The following is an 18807-nucleotide window of genomic DNA, read 5'->3' as shown; positions in this document are numbered from 1 at the left end:
TTTAACAAAGTAGAAAATATTCCTGATTCACTGCTTGCTGGAAGGATAATCATTAATACAAGTAAATGAATACATTCACGGGAGGAGGAAGAATACTCACATATACCATAATATTAGCAATGCTTAAATTTGGGTTGAGGCATTAGATTTTTGTCCTTGGTGTTTCTCTAAGTTTTTAAAACCAGTTCCCAGAAATTATAAAATCAGGGATAAATATTATATATATTATATATGTACAGACCACACACAGACTTTTAAGTTTATAATATTGCAAAACTGATGTGGTATTTAAACAGCTAAAATAAATTGAGTTTAATCCTTCTAATTAATAACATTTATGGAAGCCAATGACAAACTAAGCTATGTACTATGTATAATTAAGATGATTCCTACCATACAATAAGCACTCCCAGCTAGCTTATTTTTAAATCAATACAATAAAAAAGAAAACTTTAGACTACCATATGATATGGGCAAAAAATTACACCCCAAACAGGATTAATAATGTAATTATGAGTTAAATTATAATACTTATTAGGATAAATAATACCCCTGGAAGAAGGAACTGATTAAACTAACAGATAACATCTAAATTAATAAATAAAACCAAACTTTTCCTTTAAATAGACTGAGTCCGCTAGTGGAAGAAACAATACTTACTATCCGTACAGTTTGAAGTGTAAATAGAGTTTACCCACAAAGATTATTTCTACCACTAGGTGCCTAACTAGGAAATCACAAATCTCACAGTCACCATTATGCTTAGCATCCTCCAATGGGTGACCACGGCTTTAATGCAGTCTTTACATTGGTTATAAGAGCCTTCTTGCCTTGCTTTCTTTCACTCCCTACTCCTTCATTCTCACTTGCTTCCTATGCTCTAGCCCAGTGGTGTACAAAGTGTGATCCTTGAACCACCAACATCTCCATCACCTGTTAACATCTTAGAACTCCAAATTCATGAATCTCCTACCAGGAGATTCATATGCACATTATAGCTTGAAATCCATTGCTTTAGTCCTCCTGAGTTGCCTGCAGGTCCCCAAATGTGCCTTGCTCTCTCTCTCTGCAAATGCAATACCCTGCCTATAGTGTGCTTTTACCCACCCCATTCCCTATCAGGTATCCCATCCACCTTGTTTCCCATTCATCTTTCAAGGCATATCTTGGGGGGAGGGGGATGTAAGAGGGTTAAATGATAATGGAAAAATATAATTAAAAATTTTTTTATAAAAGACTTAGCTTAGGAATCATTTCGAAAGGGAACTGAAAACTTTTCTGGAATGAGAAAAATATTTCTCAGGATTTTTTAAATTATTGTAGGGGCTCTCATTTGCATTCTTCACCAACTAAAGCCACTTCCAAAATGACTTAAGGCCATCAAAGAAAGTCTTTGCTTGACATATCCCCAAATATGTCATTAACAGATGAAAGAAATAAAAAAGATTCAGTTCTTCTACCCATTGATTTCACACCATAGAATAGTAAGAAAATATAATTATGGTAAAACCAAACAGTAGGGGAAAATGACTTTTATTATGGAAAAAATATAGGAAAATAGCCAATAAGCTCTGAAACTCACATTCTGAAATTAATTTGATGTTTTTTATACACATATCTCTCCCATCTTCTGGAGGAAGGAGAGCAAGTAATAAAGAATATGGTTTTTTTTTAAAGGCTAAGCAAGAGGAAAGAAAAATGTGTAAGGACTGTTCTCCAATATTTTTAATAAACTTGAGATAATCTCACAGTACATGATTAGTTAATAATTTATCTTCAGCCACTTAATGACCATCTAGGATGTGCTAAGAACAATGTGGGATTAAGAGTTATGTGTATCTATCTATCTAGAGAGAGAGAGATGAGGTTAATTCCTAGTTATTTAGCCAAGAAATGAACCTTATGACCACTGAAATAACAAGCATAAAATTGTTCATATCAACTTTGTTCCTAAGAGCTAAAAACTGGAAATGGTCCAAATGTTTATCAACAGTAGAATGGATAAATTATTTACTCGTAAAATGGAATACTACACAATTAAAAAGAATAAACTACTGCTAACTCTAAAAACATGAATCGCACAGACATAAGGTTGAACAAAGGAAACCAGATATAAAAGAATGATTTGATTCCATTTATATGAAGTTCAGAAATAAGCAAAACTAACCTATTGTGATGGAGATCAGAATAGTGGTTACGTTTGGGAAGTAGGAGTGAGTGTGAGAAAGGCTTCTAAGGTCCTACAAGTATTCTATATCTTGAACTGGTTGGTGATTACATGTTCTTATGTGTAGAAATTCATGGAGTTGTTCATGACTTCTGTATATAAGTTTTTTAAAGTCCTATAAAAATTTAAAAAAAAAACATTGAAGAAAAAGTTCCTCCTCCTCCTCTACGCCAGCTGGAAGGGAGGAAGGGAGGGAGGGATGGAGGGAGGGAAGGAAGGTAGGTGAGTAGGTTAGCTCAAATGATCTTCACATTTCTGTTTTAAAGTTCAATTGTCTAATTCATTCAACAAAACTCTGAGCACCTACTTTGTAACAGGTACTCTTCTGGGTGCTGGGTATACAGCGTTGAATAAAATGTGTAAAAACTCCTGCTCTCATGGATCTTACATTATAATAGGGATAAAAAGACAATTAAAATAGAGTATGTTGGATAGCAAAAAGGCACAAAAAAGAAACAAAGCAGGAAGAGGAATACAAAGAGTATGTGTGCAAGGGATATTATAATTTTAAATAAGGTAGCCAGTAAAGGCCTCACAGAAGGGGTGACATTTTAATTAAGACCTGAAGGAAGCCCTGGCCAGGTGGCTTGGCTGGTTGGAGTATTAACCTGTACACAAAAAAAAGTTGCAGGTTCAATTCTTGATCAGGGCACACACTCAGGTTGAGGGTTTGATCCTTAGTCAGGATTTGTATGGGAGGCAGACCATCAATGTTTCTCTCTCTCCCTTCCCCTCTCTCTAATATCAATAAAACATATCCCTGGGTGAGGATCAAAAAAAAAAAGACCTGAAGGAAGTAGGGAGGGGGACATGGATATCTGGAAGAACGTGTTTTAGGCCTTCTGAAAAAACAAGGCGGTCACTGTGACTGAAGGGGAGTGAGCAAGGGTAAGGTTAAAAAAAAATAATGAGAGGTTTGAATTTTCCCCAGTCTTCCTTCTTTCACACCACTCCAACTCTTCATTTAAAGACTAACTTAAGCCCTGGCTGGTGTGGCCCAGTGGAATGAGTGCCGGCCTGTGAACTGAACGGTCATGGCTTCGATTCCCAGTCAGGGCACAAGCCTGGGTTTCGGACCAGGTCCCCAACTGGGAGCGTGTGAAAGGCAACCGGTCAAGATACCTTTCACACATTGATGTTCCTCTCCCTCTCTTCTCCTCTCTCTAAAAATAAATAAATAAAATCTTAAAAAAAAAAAAGACTAACTTAAGGTAAACCTTTTATACACAGAAACTTCTGTAACCGCTAGCTACTCTATACTTATTTAATCTTCTCTGCTTCTAGAGCTGTATTATTCATGGCATCTTTATATATTATCTTGTAATGAAATACAGGAGTGGGCAAAAGTAGGTTTACCGTTGTTTGTAATAATACAATAGTTAATTAATAATACCACAATGAACTCTGTGTTTCGCATACTCATAACTATACTTTTGCCAACCCTTGTGTATAATGCCTTCTACACCCAAATAAACCAAGCATCTTCAGAGCAGTGACTAGATTTTATGCTTTTTTATATCCCTAGTATTTGGCTCATGGTTGGCACTTAAATGGTTACCAGTAAAAGCCAATGCTAATAATATCAGGCATAAGATTAGTAAACTTTGGATAGAATTTTAAAAGTAAAAAAGAGGAGGGAATGAAACCAAGACTAGGGAACTATTGCGTTGGCCAAAAAGTCTGTTACATTTTTTCTGTAAAAGACACATTTTTCATTTTCACCAATAACTTTATTAATGTGGATATTTTGAGTAGGCCAGCTGTCTCCTGCTATTGGCTTCTAGTGGGTAGAGTCCAGGGGTGCTGCTAAACATCTTTCAATGCATAACGTAGCTCCACAGCAAAGAATTATTTGGCCAAAATGTCAATAGTACCAAAAACTTCACAAACCACTCCTGACACATTCAGTCAGTCACAGCACCTTCTCTAATGCACTGCACGAATAGTTTTTGGGTTTCAGTTGCATTTTTACCTTTCTTGAAATAATAAAGCATAATGCACCAAAACTGTTACATATTTTCTTTTTTTTAAATTGTTGTTCAAGTACTGTCATCTCCATTTTCACCCCACCACAACCCCTAGCCCCACCCATCCCCACCTCCCACCCTCAAACCTAACCCCTTTGGCTTTGTCCATGTGTCTTTTATACATGTTCCTTGATGACCCTTCCCCTTTTCCCCCCATTATCCCTCTCCCCTCTCTGGTATGGTTACTGTCCGTTTGTTCTTTATTTCAATGTTTCTGGTTATATTTTGCTTGCTTGTTTGTTTTGTTGATTAGGTTCCATCTATCTTCAATATTAAAAAGGCTGCATAAAAATTCACTAATTTTGATAAACTTTTTAAAAGATTTTATTTATTTTTAGAGAGAGGGAAGGGAGGGAGAAAGAGGGAGAGAAACATCAATGTGTGGTTGCCTCTCGCACGCCCCCTACTGGGGACCTTCCCAGACATGTGCACTGTCTGGGAATTGAGCTGGGGATATTTTGGTTGGCAGGCCAGCACTCAATCCACTTAGACACTCCAGCCAGGGCTGATAAATTTTTTTTTAAATGCACGCTGATATGACAACTGTCACAAAACAATCTAACAAAATTGTTTTGAATGAAGTTAAAGACAATAAATACTACTAGAGCCATCATATGGAAAAAAACGCAATGGACTTTTTGGCCAACCTAATACATGAGGAAAGGTACCGAGGTGTCTCCATGTGTCATGATCCAAAGTCAGGATTATCTCTGAGCCATGTTCTTAAGACTCTGAAATCCTCAACATCACTTTTCTAAAGGCCACTGTAAGCTTTTTTTGCTTCGGGGGGCGGGCAGGCGGGGAGGAGCAGTGGGAATCGACATCTGGTATTCCTTTCAAATAATTGTTTTATAATACTAATGTTCACAACTAACAACTCTTAACCAACTGGCTCTGTGATTTTGAGCCAGTCGTTCAACTTCTATTGCTATGTAAGGTCCCTCATATGCTAAATGAGGGAGCTGGATTAAATAGCCTATAAAGTCTTCAAATTCTCTACTTTAGTTTTTTATGAAAAATCTGAATGAATAAACCTTACGACCTATTTCTCCAATTTATAAAATGAGTAAAGTTATCTATTGATAATTTTAAATATTCTAAGCAGTCATATTCAAGAAGCAGTGTAGTAATTGGAAAAACCATAGGATCTGAAGTAAGACCAATTTGGATTTAGTCAAAACCTGCTTCTTAGTAGATAGTGACCCCGAATAACTTATTAAATCTACAGGACTTGTTTTGAAAACTAAAAGCAATGTATGTAAAGCAATTATTAAGCGAATATAAAAACCAACACACATTGGCAACAATAATTTTCCAGAAAGAAACCAGCCAAGGCAAAATATCTATCAAATATCGGATATCCAAGATCTGAAATACCCAAACTAGTTCATAATTCTCTTAGCAATTTTAAATATAGAGATTAGTGGTTGTCTCAAAATTCTGCAAGACTTTCCTGCAAGTTAAACAAAGTACTCTTAACTCCTATAGAGCAGGGAAGTCTCACATCTTAAATGAGGATAAGAACTAATGATCTACTATCAGTTTGAGGTTACTGAGACAAGAGAAGAAGATAATTTAGAAAGACCCAAATTTTAAAAAAACAGGACAAGACTGAGATTTGGACTTATCTCAGACATTATGAAGACATCAGTCTTGGCATTGTGAGTTCTAGATATGTAATGAGTGCTGACAGTGTAAAATAACAAACAGAGATATAAAAAGTAGTAAGACAGCTCTGGCTGGTGTGGCTCAGTGGATTGAGTGTCAGCCTGAGAATCAAACGGTCGCGGGTTCAATTCCCAGTCAGAGCATACGCCTGGGTTGTGGGCCAGGTCCCCAGTTGGGAGCGTGCAAGTGGCAACCACACATTGATGTTTCTCTCCCTCCCTCCCCCTCTCTGAATAAATAAAATCTTTTAAAAAAATTGAAAGTAGTAAGGCAAATATGAACCTGCCTTTCAGTCCAAGAAGAGACAAACAATCACAGCAGACTAAGAAACATAAGAGAATGAATGAACAAGACATAACCAGTGAGGAGAACCAAGATGGCGGCGTAGGTGGACACACTGCGCCTCCTCGCACAACCAGAACTGACAGAAAATCTAACGGCAAGGAAGTCCGACACCAAGGAAATAAAAAATAAACATTCATCCAGACCGGTAGGAGGGGCAGAGACGGGCACCAGGGCGGAGAGGACTCACGTGGCCGTGGTGGGACTGAGACTGGAAGAGTGTGGGATGAACAGGGCAGGCAGTCTGACCACTAGCAGACCCTGCGGCCCCACATTTGCACACAGATAAACCGAGAGATAAACAGAGTGGTGGAGAACGGGGCAGGCAGAGCAGCGGGTAGCACCCCGTGGCCCCACATTCTCGCAGATAAACCAGACAAAGGGCAGGGAGCGAAGCAGACCTCGCAACCCAGGGCTCCAGCTCGGGGAAATAAAGCCTCAAACCTCTGATTGAAAATGCCTGTGGGGGTTGGGGCGGCAGCAGGAGAGACTCCCAGCCTCACAGGAGAGGTTGTTGGAGAGACCCACAGGGGCCTAGAGTGTGCACAGGCCCACCCACTTGGGAACCAGCACCAGAGGGGCCCAGTTTGATTGTGGGTAGCAGAGTGAAAGATTGAAATCCGGTGGAGAGTGAAGCAGGGGCCATCACTCCCTCTCGGCCCCTCCCCCACGTACAGTGTCACAGCACAGCGACCAGCGTTACCCCCGCCCCAGTGAACACCTAAGGCTCCTCCCCTTAAAGTAACAGAAGTGCCAAGACCAAAAAAAAAAAAAAAAAAAGTGGCCCAAATGACAGAACACTTCAAAGCTCCAGAAAAAATACAACTAAGCGAGGAAGAGATAGCCAACCTATCGGATGCACAGTTCAAAGCACTGCTTATCAATATGCTCACAGAATTGGTTGAATCTGTTCGAAAATCAGATGAAAAAATGAAGCCTATGCGAAGAGAAACAAAGGAAAATGTACAGGGAACCAATAGTGATGGGAAGGAAACTGGGACTCAAATCAATGGTGTGGACCAGAAGGAAGAAAGAAACATCCAACCAGAAAGGAATGAAGAAACAAGAACTCGGAAAAATGAGGAGAGGCTTAGGAACCTCCAGGACATCTTGAAACGTTCCAACATCCGAATTATAGGGGTGCCAGAAGGAGAAGAGGAAGAACAAAAAATTGAAAACTTATTTGAACAAATAATGAAGAAGAACTTCCCTAATCTGGCAAAGGAAATAGACTTCCAGGAAGTCCAGGAAGCTCAGAGAGTCCCAAAGAAGCTGGACCCAAGGAGGAACACACCAAGGCACATCATAATTCCATTACCCAAGCTTAAACCCAAGGACCTACATCCAAGATTACTGTATCAAGCAAAGCTATCATTTAGAATGGAAGGGAAGATAAAGTGCTTCTCAGATAAGGTCAAGTTAAAGAAGTTCATCATCACCAAGCCCTTATTATATGAAATGTTAAAGGGAGTTACCTAAGAAAAAGAAGATCAAAAATAGGAACAGTAAAAATGACAGCAAACTCACAGTTATTAACAACCACACCTAAAACAAAAACAAGAGCAAACTAGGCAAACAACTAGAACAGGAACAGAACCATAGAGATGGAGATCACATGGAGGGTTGTCAATAGGGGAGGGGGAGGGGGAGAGGGGGGGAAAGGTACAGAGAATAAGTAGCATAGATAATAGGTGGAAAATAGACAGGGGGAGGGTAAGAATAGTGTAGGAAATGTAGAAGCCAAAGAACTTATAAGTATGACCCATGGACATGAACTATAGGGGGGGAATGTGGGAGGTAGGGGGTGGGCAGGATGGAGCAGAGTGAGGGGGGGAGAAATGGGGCAACTGTAATAGCATAATCAATAAATATATTTTTTAAAAAAAGACATAACGAGTGAATAACCTAGTGGAGTGGGAAGAGAGAGGACCAGAGGACACAGAAGACTTAAAAAGCTGATAGTGCTTAAGTTGTATCTGATAAAATCAGTAGCCCTTGTCAGCAAGGCAGGAGAAGGAAAAGCATTCTAAGCAGCAGGGAGGGTACATGAAAAGACTCCAAATCAGGAAACAGTATGGCTCTTTCAGTGAACTGATTTTATTAGTACAGTTAGAGCTCAAGGTTTATGGGGGCGTGGGGGGGAATGGCAAGGGATGAGTCAGATGATGAAGGGCCTTGTAATGATAAATAGTTTGGGCTAAATACTGTAGGCAAGGAAGAAGTATAGGTTTTAAGAAACAGGCACTGGACAGATTTGCATTTTAGAAAAATCAGCTTGGCAGTAGTAAAGGATGGATTGAAGGGGGTCAACCACTAGGGACCTCATTCTACAATCAGACTTATTTATATAAGGACATTAGATTATCATATAGATATTCTACTACAGAACCAGGAATCAGAAATAAAAACAACAATGCTTTAACAGATAAAGCTAAATTATCAAAAGGAAATCACTTACCCTTATGAATGTATATTCTGGAATTAAGTATTTCCTATATATCTTAAAAATGAAGAGGCTTCTAAAATTAGGTATGATATGTAAAAATTACATAGAACTAGTTGTATCCTGAGAACTAGCTACTCTTATGGCATCTGTCTCTTTTTGTACATATAATGCTGCAGATCTGCAACATAAAAACCAGTGCAATAGAATCCTTGGAGTTGCAATTTATATTGATTAATTACAGAGATGTCTTTTGCTTTAATTTTACACAGGAAGAAACTGAGGGCCTGAGAGACTAAAGAATTACCTATGGTCATATGGCTAGTTGCACAGTGAAGAATGGAATTTATGTCATGATTTCCTTTCTAGAAACTGCCTTAGTATATCATGTTTATAATTCTAGAATGTTGAATGATAATCCAAACGACACTCTGGTACTGTAATTTTCAGTAGTGTAATAATGAACAATAAAACTATTTTTATGTTTTACATGCCTCACAAGAAAAACATATTAGATTTGCATATGTTTCACAAAAAGAACTCTTCCTGATGTCTGTGCTACAACAACAATACTTCCCTCTCTGCCATAAAACCACACCCTATTCTTCTGTAGGGAATCTAAAAACTTCCTTTGTCAAACTTAGGTCACAGTTAAATTTGAAAGAAGAAAGGTCTAAGATTAATTTACCTTTATATAATTAAACTTCTAATACCTTGAACATGTTTTAACATTTTACTTAGGTCCCAGTCTTTTTCTTATTTTGTCGTATTCCCCACCCCACCCCACCCCTATAACTCTGGGATCCTGAAATATGTGTGTTCCCTTCACTAGTACACACAAGAAGTGGCAACACTGACACAAAGCCTGTAAATACTGTACTTTTCACAAATTTTCACAGTGACCAAAATGTTTTAAATTTTTGACTTCTCCAATTTATACTTAAGTAATGTCTGCTCATTGAAATAGATTTAAATAATATAAAAACATAAAATTAATAGCGGTCTTGTGCCTTTTCAATTTTCTCTTGAAAAAACCCCCAACACTGATAAATTTGATGTGTGTCCTTACAGACTTTTTATGTTTACATAACGAAAGGTGCTAATCCTCGGAGACAATACATATTTAACACCCAAACTCTACATCTCATAATTTAATATTTCTTTAATAATTCAGCAGGTAGACCATTATCTTGCTTAGTGGTTTCTAAGTTACCACAATAGGCATCAATTATATTATCATTCAGGGGTCTGAGCTAAACCCCAAGTATGCTGTCTATTTCTTCTCGATTATTTTATGTATGTATTTATTTGTTGTCTTTCCCTCTCTCCTTGTAGGTTACATGAGAGCCGGAATCACTGTACCTCCAGTGCTTGACACCTCGGAGACAATCAAATACTTGTTGACCAATAAGCATGTTTACTTGGAAATTAGAAAAGCTGTTTTTAAACAAGTTATTGAATCTGCTTAATATCTCATTTGTCTTTCAAAAGTGAGGGGGGGAAAGTCTACTTATTTTATTTTATTTATTTATTTTTTTTGGCTGTAGTTTCATACAAATATCTGCTCAGCAGATCAGTTTTGATAGTTATAAAAGTCAATCAGGTTTTTTGGTTTGAATTATAACAAAAAAAAATCTAATCTCTGCAACAAGTTAAATATTGCTGTGTAGGATTCCACTGTTTTTTTTTTTTAAATGATTTCAAGATTCAAGGATTACTAGTACATTATCCTTAGCATTTCTGGACCTAAGACCAAAAGAAGAAGACTAAGGTAAGCAAAATTCTTTGCTTTGAAATACTCAAATTTGTCTATTTACCTAAAATTACAGAATTACTATTTGTACAGGATCCACTGCCTGCCACATTAGACTTCATTTACAGGCCTCTCTCATAAACCTTCTGACCTAGAGATTTTTATTAAACATTATACACATATATACAGATCATTTTATTTTAATTCCACCTTAGTCTGGGCTAGTTACCAAGAACTCTGCCTAAGTTTCACCGCTACCTGTACCTTTACAATAATAAGCGAGATTCTCTACAAGAGCTCTGTTATTCACCCTTACAGGTCTCAAATGATGCTGTTGCAGAATTCTAGTTTAGGGACTTCAAATTCCAGTATGTTACTTGGAGGCTGAACTTGAAGTTATCCCTCTCCCCAAATGCTTTTCAAAGAAGAGAATCCAGAACATACCTCCCAGCACGACCTGCTTCTGCCTAATATTCAGGCAAGACTTGAGTAGAGACCTAATAATGCAGTATCAGCAAAGCAGACCACCTAAGGAAAGGAAGCCAAAACCACCAAAAGTACACGTTCTTCCCCATCCTTAGCGGTTTCCACGCACAACCTGAGGACACTCACCTCCTAGAGAACCTACAGTCTACACCCCCACCTAGAGTGCAGCCGCTCATGTTCCCTGAGCAGCGAGACCCGCACGCCCCACAGGGATCCTGGGACAGAGAAAAGAAAACTGCAAAACAAACCCACTATTTCTCCAACTAGGCAACAAAACCGATCAACCCTTCAACTAAGCATTGAGTACATTCTCATCTGGAAAGAAAGACGTGTTCCTGGATGCCACAGACTGTCCACTGGCCCACTCAGGATGCGACTAATAGCCCCCTCTCGCTGAGAGCCACCCCAACGCCTGATGAGCCGCACCCTCCATTCAAGATCACCCCGGGACCCGCCTAACTCTCCCTGTTGCCCCCGAAAAGACTCGAGACCAGGCCAAGGTACTGCCCCCCTCTGGGCAAAGCAAAAACCCCAGTAAAGACGTTGATCTCTGAGGTACACCCTTCTTCCGCCCCCAGCAGCACACCAAGGCGGCCCGGTCCCTGCAGGATGCAGAGACCTCACACTCTAGCCCGGAGACCCAGCAAAACAGACCCCTTTCCCCGGAACCCTAGTAAACTGCTTCTTCCTCCCCGGAATGCGAAACAGACACCCGCTCCCGCTCTAAGGACCCCTCCAGACCCCAACGATCTGCCCCTTCAGAGACCCAGCACCTTGCTAAACTGATTCTTATGCCCCCAAAGAGCCTAAGACCCCGATAAAGGAACCCCTTGTCCCGGAACCCCGCTACAACACCTCAATGAACCTCAGGACCCTGATAAATCTCCCTCGATCCCAAAGACCCGGCACTCTCTCTGCCACCACCCACCTCCACCCCAAGCCAGAAGAGCCCTAGGACCCCCAACGAACCACCCCCTCACCCCGAGGAGCCCTGGCACCCACTACACCGACCTTGGGCGCCTGCATCCGATCCCACTTTACTGCCTCCTCACCCTCCGCACTGCCGAACCCAGCCAAAGCCTTGCGCCCACCAGGCAGCGCCACGCTGCCCCGGGAGCCGCCCCCGGAGCCGCCCCCGTCGGGAGCCCGCCTGCCCCGGCTGCTCCGTGTACCCGCTCCTCGGCAGAGACGCGCTCTGGGCTGTCTTACCTGGGTAGCGTCGGAGGGCAAGCGGACTGGAAAGCCCTGAGGAAGAGGAGGCGACAGAGAAGCGGTGGCCCAGGCCTGCGGCTGCCGCAGCTCCCACCTCTCCGCGAGGAAGCGCTTGTGTGAAGAGAGCCCTCCCGCTCCCAGCGCAAGCAAGAAGCCCAGCCACAGCCGTGCCCGCAGCTCTTCCCGCGAGATCCCTGCCACGGCGAGGGGCGGGGCCACGACGAGGGGCGGTAGCTGCGGCTCCAGTGACAGCGCCCAGAGCCTGTCCGCGGTGGCGTAGGAGGCCCTATTAGGACCAATTGTAAAATAGGAAAGGCGATTTGCCCCGCCCACTGCTTCCTTCCCTCCTCCGCCCCTCATCAATAAAGTAGGGGCAAAGGTAATAGCGACCTTAAGTAGTTAGAGGTTGTGGACGTTTCGGGGGAAAGTAACTTGGATAGCGAGTTTGGCTTGTCTCTGGACTTGCACAGCCTTTGCAGATACACCTGGTTTAGGGAAGAAGCTGGTCTTCACACCTGTGTAAGCAGAGGCTCTGTTACCCTTGGTTACAGCTCTGCCTGAAGTAGGCACAAGGTTCGCATCTTCCTAGTACAAGGCGCACCCTCTTTGGTTACCCTGTCTGAACTACCATTCCCCCATCTCGGCCTCTCCTCCCTCTCCACCTCAAACATGGTGCCGTTGTTCAGATGCCCGTGTGTTCTAAACCCCAGTTCAGGACATCTGGTCTGACAAAGTACTCTCTTCTGATTCGTGCATTTATTTCTACTTAAAGCCTTCTAGAAAAGTAAAAAGTAAATCTTACTTGAGTCACCAGTGCAGCAGATTACATGAAAAGTCGTGTCTCTGTAGACCCCAGTGTCTGGCACACACAGGACACTGAGTAAATGTGAAAGGAATGAATGAAGAACGTGATATTTAAATATATGAAATCTGATCCCCCCCTCCCAAAATTCTGGCTCTCTTAGCCTGTCCTCTACACGGAGAGCCACGCCCTTAAATCCAGTCTCTTCATGGTTATGCCTGTCCTGTAGCCTTCTTTCGCAGTCCCCTCCTCATTGCCTTACCTACAGCTGCAAGAAGTGCCTTTCTTCTCATCAAGGTTAACCCCAGCACCTGCGCACTGGATCTCAGCCATTCCCAGATTTTGTTTAATCAACTATCTTCTCTTTCCTCATCAGTATCCCCCCTCTAATCTAGCACTTTTCTTCCACAAACACACACCATCTCCTCCATCTTTTCAACAGAACAAAACCACCCTCTCAAGCTACTCTAGCTTCTTTCCTTTCTTTTCAGAATCATACTTTTTGAGAAACATTAAAGTGTATTTGCTATCTCTACTTTCTCATCTCTATTTTTCCCCACTACAATGTTGCCTTTGCCCACACAATCGGCTGTTCTCTCAAAAATCACAAAAGACCTCTTTCCTAATGGACAAATGGCCTATTTGGGGACATCTTTCCCAATGACCTCTCTGCAGCCTTTCGACAATGCTGACCATCACCTCCTTTGGTACCTAACTAACCATATGTTACTGATTCTCCAGCTATTCTTCTGACTTTTTTTTTTAAATCTCCTTTCCTGTTTTGAAAACTGTTGCATATTGATGTCTCCTTATCTTATAGCCACACATTGTGCATAATAAGAAAAATGACTTTACACGGTTGTACACTTTGAGTGCTGATAAGTGGCTCAAACAAAAGCTATTAGAAGAGTCCAGAGGGAGGAGACACGACTATGAGGCTGGGTCTTAAAACAGTAGCTTGGTCTATCCAAATGCAGGACAGAAATGGAGGCCTTTCAGAGAAAAATAGTGTGAACCTGAACACAGAGAAAATGATGCGGGCAGAGCCTGGTTATGGGTAAACCAGTTTGGTGGATGGGAGATTCCTGCAGAAGAGCAGTGGGAGAAAATATTAGAGAGGGGCCAATAGTAAAAGGGCTTTAAAAACCCAGGCCAGCTGGTTGAACTTGCTTCTGTATTAAATGAGGAATCAGAACCAACCATAATGTTTGCAGAACCCACAAAAATGCTACATGTGGAGGCCCACATGTCAAATGTCTAAATATGTAAAAGCTATAAAACAAGCCAACAATATATGAAATTAAAAAACTAGAAGACCAGGTTTGCACTTAGAATACGGGACTTCTCAGTGTTCCCTGCTGGAACAGGGAGAGCTGGTCCCCACAAAGACCAGTCTTGCCCTCTTTGATTTCCACAAACAGTTCAGCCCACGCTGCAAGGTACTCCACATTCCCTGGGCACTCCACCGCACATGTCCAAACTTTGTTCCCATGTTTTCCTCTATAAAGCTGTCATTTCTTGGCTGTTCCACAGGTCTAGGAGTAATATTTCAGGATGTAGGGGAGAAGCCCATATGGGCCCTGGATGCAGGCTCACGGTCATTTGGGCAAAATATTCTGGCTTCTGGGTACCAGGAGCAAGGTCTAAAGGGGTCAAGTCAGCTTGGACAGGCACATTATTTTCTATTTGATGGTCTCCTGTTCAGCAGGTAGGAGTGCAGCCTCCAGGAGAGGGGCCAGGGCAGAGCCCCTTAAAGGCAGACCTCTCCCACCTGCATCTATAGGTAGCAACAGGAGAACCACTGAATTTCTTTGGTAGGGTAATGACTCGTATAATCGATCTGTATCTTGAAGTATAAATCTCTGTGTTTTCTATGCTTCCCACCTTCTCTGCTCTTGTACTGGTATCTTAATGGCAGAATGTACTGGAAAGAAAACTTATTCTCCACTCTACTTTGTCTTTATATGGCATCTTCTTTTGCCTGAGTTCATAAATTATACCATTCTATGATTCCTTATTAGTGCATCAGAAACCCAGGTGTCTCTAAATGTGGGGGGAAAAAGAAAAACTATAAAGTGCTCAGCCTGGACTAAAGCTTAGAACACTTACATTTGACTTCTAAATTAAAATGCTTGGGAAGTAGAAGCTCTTGAAGAGGCCCTGCGTGAAGGGTACACAGGCAGGGTAAGTACTAAAAAGGCAGTGAGCCACCACAGACGGGGGCAACCCCTCTCACCATCTGTCTTTATGGCACGATGCTTCACTCTGTGGTCTGACAGTCACGCTCTGTTCTTGCAACCTCTCCATCTGGTACCAAGTGCTCCTTTCCTCACATCCCGCAATAAAAGCCAGAACCACCATGGTTTCTGTTTTTGAGATCCAAGCCTAGAATTCCTCCCATGGATTCTGCACAGCTCTCAGTGGTGCTGTGGATAATTTCAGCAGGAGGTTTTGGCACTTGCTTGATCCCAAGAGTCGATTCTACTCATAGTCTCACTCTCACCATCTGTGGCTGATCTTTGCCAATCAGCAGCAGAACAGAACCAACCAACTCCTTACTCAGGTCTTACCATCTGCTGCCTGATTCTGACCTATAAGTTCAGGCAAGTCCAACCAAACACATCTATCGCTGTTCAGCACCCATACAGCATCCTTACTGCTGTCCCACTCTGCGCATGCCCTGGGAAGAGCTACCTCCTGGCCACTGCACATTCGCAAGGGACATAGAAAACAGTATTATGTGAAAAGCTGAAAGAAATCTGCCTCTCTTAGGCCCACCCTCTACTCCATCCTTTTAGAATGTGGGTGGAGCACCTCTTTGGTTAGGCTGGAAGGCTGAAATTCTGTATGACTTATCCCAAGATTGAGGGAATAGTATTCATCTGTCCATTTGCTGACCATGAACCTCTGACTTTGGTTTGTTTTTTGCAAACACCCTGTAACAAAGGGAAGAAATCAAAAGTAGAGGTTTAAAGTATGTCAACAAATTCTTAGATATACTTCCCTTCAAGAGGTGGAGCTTAATTCTCTTCTCCCTGAGTATGGGCTAGACTAGTGATTCATTTCCAATAAAGAGAATATGGCAAAAGTGTCAATATATGACTTCTGAGACTTGGTTGTAAGAGCCATTGCAGCTTCTTCCTTCGTCTCTCTCTTTGACCACTCACTCTGGAGGAAGTCAGCTGCTGTCTTAGGTACATTCAAGCAGAGACCCACATGGGAAGAAACGTAGGCCTCCAGCAAATTGCTGTGTGGGTGAGCCACCTTGGAAACCCCAGCTCAATCTTCGGAGACCTACAGCCCCAGGCCAACACCTTGGTATACCCTCATGAGAGGCCCTCAGCCAGAGCCACTAGCTAAGCCTTCCCTAGTCCACCCAGAAACTGCGTGAGACAATACATGTCTATTGTTTTAAGCCACTTCATTTTGAAATCATTTGTTATGCAGCTGTAGCTAGCTATTATGAGAGTCTTGAGAATAGTTCAGTTCACTCCTACTCCTAAAAAAAATCTAAAAACTCACATCCCAGTAATCATCAGGCACTAACATGACCTAAAGGACAAAGAACAATGGATTTGTTGCCATAACTTGCTACATCTAAAAGGCAAGTGGTGTTACACCAAAAGAAAATGGAAGAAAACATATCTTGGTGGGAACAAAGATTCTTGTGCCCTACAGACTATTAAGAGCATCACAGCATTCAGAGATAACAACAGCCCCAGGGGGGTGGGCATTTGGAGGCAGTTGATAGTAGGTTTTGAGCAGTAGAGACACTTTTCACTCTCAAAAGCTTAGAGTGCTTTACAAACATATTACTGCCATCCAGTCTTATGGTAAAGTATATGTTTCCATGAAAACAGAGAGGGAAAAAACCTGAAACATCCTCTTACCCATCCACATTAACTAAGAATAAAAAATTGAAAATTCCATCTATGGGGGCTCTGTCAAAATTAAATTGACATTCTGACCATATTAAGTGTTCATGTTAGAACAGAGTATGTTTGAAAGTGAGAAGACTGAAATTCTTTCTAAATATAAAACTGTGTTTCTGAAGTCACAACATTGTAAATTAAGATTCAGTGGAAGAGCAATTTGCCTATTAAGTAAAAAATGGGGATAAGGCATGTAAAAAGGAGACTGGTTAGCTAAGTTACATACATTGCCTGTCTAAATTCATTTTACATATGTAAGAGTCATATAGATGGGCCATACATACAGAGTCAAATAATTTACAAGTTACCCAGGAGATGCCTTACAGCTAAGAAGATATATTTGAGATTCATTTACATCTTCATGATTTAAATGGCCATAACACAGCTGTGGTGATCTTTCATTTCCTTTAACAGTGAGGGCAAAATTGAGTCTTTGAACCACAAGATCTCAGAAAAACTGAATTCTACATCCTTCTCTCAACCTTTCACCATCAATTTGGAAAAAAAAAAAAATCAACAAATACTTATTGGATGGCTACTAAGTGAACAGGCCATGTGAAAATCAGAAATATACAGTGCATTGCATGTGGTAAATTCTCAATTGCTAACAGATAAGTTGATGACAAGGCTCCCTGGGCAGCCACTCCTGATTACCTAGCCAACAGCAAGAACCCCACCCCCTCTTCCCTTCTAACAGAGCCCACCTTTAGTTCAGCAATGTCCTTGCTCTAGGAATGAATCTTGTTTGAGCTAACCCAATCTCCACTATTCCATTCCCCTTTGCCAGATACAGTAAGCCCTCACTTCACGTGGATAGGTTCTTGGAAACTGACTTAAAGCAAAATGATGCATAAGGAAACCAATTTTACCATGGGCAATTGATACTAACAATAATCAAGCTCCTATGGTTTATTTTTGGTCACAAAAACATCACCAAACTTCTAAATAAATACCCCAAACACTTTCTAATATTAAACATTGAACCAAGTGTGAGCCATACATATGTTTATGAAAACAAGTAAGAGAGTTATTTTCCAACCCGCTTATTCCAGTTTATGGTTTCAGGTGGCCAGAGCCTCTCCTGGCAGCTCAGGGCACAGGGTGGGCACCCACCCTGGACAGGATACACCTCCATCGCAGAGCCACTCATACCCACTCACACTCACTCAGACTGGGATAGACAGGTCAGCTCACCTCATGTGCACAACATTGGGATATGGGAGGAAACTGGAGTCCTTGGACAAAATCCACACAGACATGGGGAGAACATGCAAACACCACACATACAGTGGCCCAGCCAGGTATCAATTTCTTTTCTCATCACTTACAATGAAATGACATTGAATGAAACAATGTTATTTGAGGACCTGCTGTACATTGCACATGCTCAACAAATATATGTAAAGAAAAATAGAAGAAGATAAAAAAGAAATCCTATCATTTTACCAAGGCTCGGCATCTATTTCAGGCAAGCAAACTAACTCTTTCTCCCTGAGCCTGCACGTATCATGTATTGGGAATTCGAGGGACAAGGAAAGGGGAGAAAAGAACACAAACCACATTCTCCAGAAGTCCTCAGGGTGCGTGGAGTATGACTTGTGATCCAGTTCATTCTGGGATCACAAGATAAGACAATGGCTTTGCCTTCCAATGAAAACACAACCAACTTTTTCCCGGGAAGGCTGGGAGCCTGGGGAGCAATCAGGGATGGAAGCCGTGAAACTAGTGGGCAGATAACCATGGCAGGCCCTGCATTTCCGTTCCTGCTGGGGACAGGCCCAGCACCTGGGCCGTGGTGACCGTATGTCTCTGAGGCCTCACTTGCAAAAGCCACTGCCCTTCTTCTGACATTTTTTTTTTAGTAGCACCTAAAACAAACTGTTCATTAGCAATCCCCAAAAGTTTTGTTTAAACA

General features: G+C 41.6%; 1 protein-coding gene across 2 annotated transcripts in view; it reads right to left on the bottom strand.

The window, feature by feature from the left end:
- GLCE (glucuronic acid epimerase) overlaps positions 1-12367 on the bottom strand; it is a 108048-nt gene extending 95681 nt beyond the window's left edge. For both annotated transcript variants that reach the window (XM_024568518.3, XM_024568519.3), the window contains exon 1: positions 12156-12367. The gene's annotated coding sequence lies outside the window, so the exon portion shown is untranslated. The remainder of the gene's footprint in view (positions 1-12155) is intronic.
- Positions 12368-18807: the final 6440 nt, after the last annotated feature.

Source organism: Desmodus rotundus, chromosome 7, assembly GCF_022682495.2.
Source record: "Desmodus rotundus isolate HL8 chromosome 7, HLdesRot8A.1, whole genome shotgun sequence".
Classification (NCBI taxonomy): Eukaryota; Metazoa; Chordata; class Mammalia; order Chiroptera; family Phyllostomidae; genus Desmodus; species Desmodus rotundus.
The sequence above is the reverse complement of the archived record's forward strand: the minus strand, read 5'-3'. Positions and strand labels throughout refer to the sequence as shown.